The following is a 9,520-nucleotide window of genomic DNA, read 5'->3' as shown; positions in this document are numbered from 1 at the left end:
AAAAAAATGTCTGCTAGGAACAGTGAAATCACATAGACACAAAGTGCTAGAGAATCCCCCCTAATAAAAGTGATCATATTAAACTGATTATGTTTAGTCTAGTCACATAAGTAAGAAGTTGAAATCACACTACTGGATGATTTCTTTTTTTTTTTTTTTTGAAAATGCATCTTTGGAATATGGAGAATTGAAATGCATGACCTTGCAAACAAAGAAACAAAAAATCCAAACTGTCTCTAAGAATTTTTGAGAACTAGGGAAGTCATCTGGAATTGGGGGGAGGTGTAGAATACAGAACCTTGGTGGAAGGTATGTTGTGGAACTATAGCCCTATAATCCTATAAACCATTATTAACTGCTAAAATAAATAAAATCTACATACATAGATGAGTTATCTTAAACAAGTATGAGGTTTATAAGAGATATAAAATGTATAGATCATGAACACTCTTTTACCAGTCCTCTCTACTATTAACCTGACAATCAATATTCACTCTACAATTAGTAAGATTAAGAAAATATACTTTAGGAGTCAGGAGGTAGCACAGTGGGTTAAGCGCACATGGCATAAAGTGCAAGGACCAATGTAAGGATCCCAGTTCTAGCCCCCGGCTCCCCACCTGCAAGGGAATCGCTTCACAGGAGGTGAAGCAGGTCTGCAGGTGTCTGTCTCTCCCCCTCTCTGTCTTCCCCTCCTCTCTCCATTTGTCTCTGTCCTATGCAACAACGACGACATCAGTAACAACAACAATAACTACAACAACAATAAAACACAAGGGCAACAAAAGGGTAAATAAAAAAAGAAGATACACTTTAAATTTTCTATTATTAGAACTATATCAATACAAGTAAATGTAGCACTCTGGAAATTTCAAACTTGGCAAATTTGGAAATCACAAAATTTATAATTTTTAGAGTGGAGAAAACTTAAATCTAAGGGATATATTATCTCTGCTCAAAATCTCAGGAGAAAGTAGAATTTATGACCATTCAGAGTCTAGTCGCTGCTGAGCAATATGTGGCCTGAATCTGATGTGGATGAATCATAGCTATGTAGTTTCTGAAACATGGTGCTTCTGATAAATGTCATAAAATATCAATGTACTGTAAGCTTTTAGACCATAAGGTGGTCAGAAGATTTGGCAGTGCGTTCCCTCTAGGAAAGTTGCTTTCTCTGGCTCTGCTAATGCTTTTACTATTGCTTTGTATTTATGTGTCTGTGAGGGTGTGTGAATAATTTTGTTTGTATTGATACAAGGTTCAAGATATACATACATGAAGAGCTATTTACAATGAATTTTATCTGTACTAATTAGTGATGGCATATACTGACAAGTAGTGTTATTTTTTACTGCTTGTGCAATGTGGACTTTGAATGGAATATTTGAAAACTAATTCCTCCACAGCCTTTCTTCAGTTGTATGTTTGAAAAAAATAGATGTTTAATGTTTAAACAGTTTGTTTAAATATTAAACAGAATTTTTCTTCTATTAATTACATGAGAACAAAAGCTAAATATATGAATTTCTGAAGTCTGTGATGTCTAACAAGACAATATCACAAATTACAATTTTTGCAACATGATGTTCACTAGTATTTCTTTCAAAGAGTACACTTTTATGTTTTTATTTTTCTTATAATTAATTCTTATCACACGTTAAAATAAAATGTATCATGCTGGAAACTTGTGTACTATGGCAGACAAAAGGAAAGGAAAGGACACAGATTTTAACAATGCAGCTGGTAATATGCTCTGGTGTTTATTTGTCCTTGATCAGGACCAGAATATTAAATGCATGAAAGACATATTTTTTTAGTACTTCAGTATTATTGCAGGTTCTTTTAGGGATTTTCTCATTATAGTCACTATTTAAACTGTATGAGATTTTCTTATAGGTTGTTTGTATCTGAAACATGTTTCTGACAGTTTTACTCTTCAAGGATATGGAAGTCAGCAACTCATTAATTATTCTCTAAATTGGGACATTTGATCCTCATATTTTAGGAAAGGAACCGAACATACAGATCTAGAAAGGAAACAGTTACTTCTCTTTGAAATTAAATAGCTCCTCAATATTGTATACATGCTTTATATTCTTTTGGAATAATTTATTTCTCAAATCATAAATACCTAAAGTTGGAAATGTCTGATTGATGACAGCACTTTTCCCATGGATTACATAGTTAATAATGAGTACTAATTATATCTAGTGTGTCCCAACCCTGACATATGTTCAGAACAGGATATAGCATACATAATTCAATATTAATGACTTGACCACTTGCTAAGTATAAAGCACTGTAGTTAATACTATGCATATGTAGCTTCTTGAAGAATAACAATTATGAAGCCATTCCACTGGACCAAGACACTTTCACTCCACTTTCTACTAGTAAGAATTATAGTGGCTATCATGAAGAGGGAGTTGGATTTAGTGGGTGAACTACACTCCTGCCTGCAATATTACAGTCTTGAAAACCATAATTAATACATTAATAAAATTTTATAAACATAAAAAACTGCAACCCAAAGGAGTTTCATATTATAACCAAACAGCATTAGTGCATGTTTTTGTCATTGAATCTTGCTCACAGAAGATGTCTTTTATGACAATTATTTATGCCAGAATATGGGGAGCAATTCTGTAAGATTTAGAAGAATTGCTGATAATTTAATTTAAGGATTTCTGAAAATAATCTCTGATATATTTCACAAAGTCCTCTTCCACATTATATAATTTGTGTGCTAAATATTTTTGCTACCACAAAAAATTAAGTGTACTATTGATATTTGAATAGTAGTGATAACATTAGTATCACATTAGTTCTGAGGCAAAAAAAATGCAGTGTGTTCAACACTTGAAAAATCAGTGTTCCCACTTGATATTAGAAAATAATAAAATTGGATGTAAAATTGATCCTATATTATCCTTTTTTATTTGCTAATTGAAATTCTCCATGTCTAACCATCTAACTAAAATAAAAAAATTAACATTGCTATTAAATTAAACCAGCTAGAATTTCATCAAATATGAATTCTGTCCATTTCTCCTTGCTCCTTCTCTTATTACAGTGGCACAAATGCTGTCCCTTTAGATGCTATCCCATCTATCTTTTTTAACTTAATTTTTATTTATAAAATGGAAGTATTGGCAAGACTATAGGATAAGAAGGGTACATTTCCACACAATGTCCATACCCAGAGCTCCATAATCCCATCCCCTCCCTTCATAATTTCCCTATTCTTTATCCGTCTGGGAGTATGGACCCATAATCCTTATGGGATATAGCAGGTGTGAGGTTTGGCTTCTGAAACTGCTTCCCTGCTGAATATGAGTGTTGGCAGGTCAATCCATATTCCCACCCTGTCTCTCTCTTTCCCTAGTAGGGGAGAGCTCTGGGGAGGTATGGCTCTAAGACACACAGTAGGGTCATCTGCTCAGTGAAGTCAGGTTGACATCATGGTAGCATCTGGAACCCATCTATCTTTTATATTATTGCATTCAATTTAGTGTACTTTTCTTTATTTAACCCTGAATATATTGATTTGAAATTTGATTTCAGTCCCATTATAGTAGCTCAGCTGAAGCATATCAGATTTGTTCTGCTTTTTAACTCAAGCTATCAGTTGATGAATTGTACATTTTAAACCAATATTTATTGAGTAACTGTCAAGTTATTTGCTAGTGTTTGGGCATTCATAGACATGTAATCATGGATGCTGACATTATTTAGTATAATATGTTAAAGGAAAGAATACATGTGTTAACAGCAATCCATTAACTGTTTTAAAAGTCATAGTGAGTTGTATTGTAATACATACAACAGGTCTGTCCTCAGATCATAATGGAGAATACAGTAGAAGCAGCATTGTAAAGTGGTAAAAACAATATTGACTTTGTAAAGTTGTAAAAACAATATTGACTTTGAGGTTCAGAAAAAATAGTGTTTTAGGTAAAAACTACCCGCCATGAATCCTTTCTAAACTATAATAATAAAATATTTGAGTTAATTTTTAGAAGCTATTTCAGCTAAAGGATGATCATGTGTGACAAGAGCTTTGTGAGGAAACCTGGGACAGTGGCTAGCATTTGAAATTTGCTGCCAGATATATTTCAGCTCCACAACTGTGAATCTGACTTGGAAGAATTTGAAGACTATGCATCTGTGGTTCCATGTAAACATTTGAATGTATGTGAATATATGTACCTATGTATGTGCACACTTTCATACATATACACGTACTATGGTGAGGGTGTGACTCAGAAGGAGGTTGGAATTTGCATATCTATATATGCAAAGTGTCTATCACCATAGAAATAAATATGGGTTACTGGCTTAAGAATTATAAAATTAGCAGGTTAAGTGTGCATAGTGCGAAGCGCAAGCACTGTCTTAAGGATCCCAGTTTGAGCCCCTGGCTCCCCCACCTGCAGGGGAGTTGCTTCTCAGGCAGTGAAGCAGGTCTGCAGGTGTCTATATTTCTCTCCCCCTTTCTGTCTTCCCCTCCTCTCTCTATTTCTCTCTGTCCTAACAACAGTAATATCAATAACAACAACTACTACTACAACAACAAAAAACAAGCGTAATAAAAAAGGGAAATAAGTAAACAAACAAATAAATATGAAAAAAAAAGAATTACAAAATTTCCCTGTAATTGTTTTGGATTTTTCACTAGATCCAAGGACACACTTTCTGTTTATTTATTTATTTATTTTTGTTACTTTTATCTAGTCATTCACCTTCTTAACCACCTGTTTTCCCACTTCAGTTTTCTTCTATTTTTTTTATTGAGAGGGTTAATGCTTTATAGTGTAACAATTGGCATATGCTTACAATTTCAAGATGTAATAGGTCCATAATGTTTTCTCTCGTCCGTCCCCTTCCTCCCCAGAATCCTTTGCTTTGATGTAATACTTAAACCGCTGAAGTAATACATGCAAAAAATGGCATCTAATGAACACATTTCAGAAAAAAATGGTAAACTATTTTTTTTCTAAATCCTTCATCTAATAATGTACAATACTGGAACAAATGCCCTAAAAATAGTTCTAAACTCATACAAAGCTTCTGCTATTGGTTTACCTTAAAATATGTTTCCATAGCTAAGTGTTTTAAATATGTAAATGGTTATATGCAATGTTATAATTGTAAGTAATTTACAATCAGGCTAGAAAGATGTTAATAGATTTTCCCTCTGCATAATTTTAATCTTGCTTTTATGCCAGAAGATCTTTTCTTATTTGTTAGTTTTTTACACTCATTTTCATTAATCAGCATGCCAAGTTTACTGTTTGAACATTTCAATGAGAAAATAAGTAAATACTTATAAATGATTATATATAAGTTAAGCTATTTGTAGTTTATTATTACATACAATGATGCAAATACCATGTATACATATACATGAGCCCACATACACATACACTTGCCCTATCCATATAATTTTACTTAGTATTTGTATTGCTGTGCGTATATTTTTATTAATGCTTAAGAATACATCACTCATTATTCAGTTATTTTTATATATACTTTGTATAAACTATATAAAAATTTATGTGCATCAAAGAATTGTATTATATACAATAAGATGAGAATGTATGGAAGTATATACATTCAAGTGCCTTAACTACAATTATTTTTATGACTGTGTTCAGAAAAAAGTGAAGGTAGTATCCGCTCATTATCCAGACCTTGGTTTTTTAATATATATTTATTTATTTTCCCTATTGTTGCCCTTGTTTTTATTGTTGCTGTTGTTATTGATGTCGTCATTGTTGGAAAGGACAGAGAGACATGGAAAGAGGAGGGGAAGACAGAGAGGGAGAGAAAGACACCTGCAGACCTGCTTCACTGCCTGTGAAGCGACTCCCCTGCAGGTGGGGAGCCAGGGGCTCCAATTGGGATGCTTATGTAGGGTCCTTGCACTTTGTGCCACGTGCGCTTAACCACTGAGCTACAGCCGGACTCTTTTTTTTTTTTTTTTTTTTTAAGAAAGTGTGGTCTGGGAGGTGGCTCAGGGATAAAAAAATCGGACTCTCAATCATGAGGTCCTGAGTTCAGTCCCTGGTAGCACAGGTACCAGAGTCATGTCTGATTCTTTCTCTCTCCTCCTATGTTTCTCATTAATAAATAAATAAACTATTAAAGAAAAAAAAAATTATTATCAGTTATCCACACTACAGAGTCCTTCGTTTTCTGACTGGTTCTGTAACGTAAGTAGAAATAGCTCAAATATGAAATCAATACCAAAATACATTTTTTTATTTATTAATGAGAAAGGAGGAGGAAAGAGAAAGAACCAGACATCACTCTAGTACATGTGCTGCCAGGTATTGAATTCAGGACCTCATGCCTGAGAGTCCAATGCCTTATTCACTGCGCCACCTCCTGGACAACCCCCCCCCCCGGAAATATTTTTTAAAACTCATGAAAATCAATAACAAACAAGTAAACTAGGTATAACATTTAAAAAATGGGCCAAGAATCTGAGCAGACATTTCTTAAAAGATCTTCAAATGCCCTACAGTAACATGAAAATGGATTCAGTATCAGTAATCATCAGAGAAATGCATGTAAAAATCATAGTAAGATATTACATCACATATGTTGAAATGACTACAACATTAAGAAATGATAGGGAGAAAAGAATTTTCACACTGTTTATGACTATATAGATTGGTACAGTCACTATGGGAAACAGAATGCAAGTCCCTCAAAAAATTAAAACTAGAACTAAGATATGATCCAGAAATTATACTTCTGGGTGCATATTTGCAGGAAATGAAATCCTTATCTCAAGAAGATATGTGTGCACTCATGTTCATGCAGCATTATCTATAGTATCAAAGGCACAGAGACAACTTAAGTATCCAATACTGAATAAATTATGAATAAAACATGGCATATTGTGGTCCAGGAGGTGGCACCGTGGCTAAGGCACTAGACTCTCAAGCATGAGGTCCTGAGTCCCAGGCAACACATGTACCAGAGTGATGTCTGGTTCTTTCTCTTTCTCCTATCTTTTTAATTAATAAATAAGTAAATAAATAAAATAAACTTTTTAAAAAATAAAACTTGGCATATGTAAAAACAATAAAGTATTATTTAACCACACAGATTAAATAAATAAATAATACTTATTAAGGATAAACTGGAAGGGTGGTTGGTGTCTGTGTGCAATGATGATGGTATATTTATTGAGAAAATTCTGTTTGTGTCTTTCTGCTTGTTACATGATAACATTTTTTTAAATTATTTATTTAAGAAAGGGGACATTAACAAAACCATAGGATAAGAGGTACAGCTCCACACAATTCCCACAACACGATCTCCATATCCCATCCCCTCCAATTATAGTTTTCCCATTCTCTATTTCTTTGGGAATATGGATCCAGTGTCCTTGTGGGTTGCAGAAGGTAGGAGGTCTGGCTTCTATAATTGCTTCCCCACTGAAAATGGGCATTGGCTGGTTGACCTATACTCCCAGTCTGACTCTCTCTTTCCCTCGTAGGGTGTGTCTCTGGGGAAGCAGAGCTCCAGGACACATTGGTGGGATCTTCAGTCCCGGGAAGTCTGGTCAGCATCATGCTGGCATCGGGAACCTGGTGGCTGAAAAGAGAGTCAACATACACAGCCAAACAAATAGTTAAACATTTATGGATCTAAAGGCTGGAATAGTGCAGATGAAGTTTTTGGGGGGTACTTCCTGCAGACTCTTGTGTACTTCAGCTTTCATTTTTTTATACTTTGTTTTCAAAGCTATTCACATAGCAAATAGTCTTAAAGAATGAAAAATGTGTCTTTCCTGTGGGAAATGTGTATTAATTTATTGTTCATTGTAGTAAGAATAATGTCCCAAACTAGGCTAACTAGTGAGCATATCTGCTACTGACATCACTAAAAGTTTGAAGTGTTCTATTTTTTAACTATCCAAATAGCATTAATTTTTCAAAATGAATACATTTAATAACAGAAAAAAATGTGTGCCTTAGTAATAAAAAATAAGACTTCATTTAAAAAGATACATGACCTAACTTATAGGGGGAACTTCACTGTAGAGGAACATAAGAATAGTTGTTTGTACAGGTTCAGGCTGTGTAATCCATGGCCTGATTACTCTGCAAGGCCAGTAAAGAGCTATACCCCCCTCAAGCATAGATAGGTGTCAAAGGAGCCAAATCTCTCAACATCTTAGTGTCAGGCCATAGCCTATTTAATACCTAATGTCAATGAGAGAACACATTATTTGCTTGCTATTGTAGCCATAAAGTCTACTGAGATCCCTTTAACAATGCTACCTAGGAGAGACCTTGAAAGTCTGCTAGAGAAGACTTATGATTTTACCTCCTCTTAGCAGTGGCATTACTCTATGCAGATTTCACCTTTTGTTACCTTTATCAAACTGTTCCTCCTTATATAAACTGTCTTAAATTATTTTGACTAGTTTTGAAAAGAACTAATAAAAATAAGTTAGTTGCCCAGTGGGTGGAGTATCACTGCTTCCCCTCCAGCCTCAGGAGACTAAGTTGGTATGAGCCACACTGGACCTCTTAAGACCAAGCCAGAATCGTAAGTAGCTATTCATGAGTCAACTCACACTTAGGAAGCAAATAAAGGGAAAATATGGGGTGAAAGAAACTGACTATAGTTTATTCCAGCAGAGGCAAGGGCTCTCAGAGGGGGAATGGAAGAGAGTGGGATTAAGAGGGCATCTAGAATCCACTGCACAATGGTTTAGAGAGACTTTAGATGGAGGTGAGTGTGGTGCACACACATATATGATGAGGAGATAAGAAACTATATCCATGTCACAATTATCTTGTAAATCATTATTTCTACCAACAAAGTCACAAAATTACTTTTTAATACATTCTACAGAATGAAGTAAATGAAAAATTACAATCCTGGACCTTTGCCACATATGAGATAAGCATTTTTATTAGTTTTCTCACCAAATTATCATTGGGGTTCTGTGCCCATAGGACTCCAGTGCCGGAATTTGGGCGGTAGCGCAGCGGGTTAAGTGCAGGTGTTGCAAAGCGCAAGGACCAGCTCAAGGATCTGGGTTCGAGCCCTCTGCTCCCCACCTGCAGAGGAGTTGCCACCTGCAGATGAGTCACTTCACAAGTGGTGAAGCAGGTCTGTAGGTGTCTATCTTTCTCTCCCCCTCTCTGTCTTCCCCTCCTCTCTCCATTCCTCTCTGTCCTATCCAACAACAATGACATCAATAGCAACAGCAATAATAACTACAACAATAAAACAAGAGCAACAAAAGGGAATAAGTAAATAAATATGAAAGAAAAGAACTCCAGTGCTTCTGGCAACCATTTATTTTTCTCTATGAGAGAGGGACAAAGTGAGGAAGACAGAGAATAAGAGGCACCGTAGCACTGATCCACTACTCAGTTTCCATTCTGTGGGTTCTCCCATTGATGACCCAGGGCTGGAGGCTAGTTCTCATGCTTGGCAACATAGATGCTATACAGGAGAGCCATCTACCCCCCCAACCCTATTTAAA

Source organism: Erinaceus europaeus, chromosome 5, assembly GCF_950295315.1.
Source record: "Erinaceus europaeus chromosome 5, mEriEur2.1, whole genome shotgun sequence".
Taxonomy (NCBI): Eukaryota; Metazoa; Chordata; class Mammalia; order Eulipotyphla; family Erinaceidae; genus Erinaceus; species Erinaceus europaeus.
The sequence above is the reverse complement of the archived record's forward strand: the minus strand, read 5'-3'. Positions refer to the sequence as shown.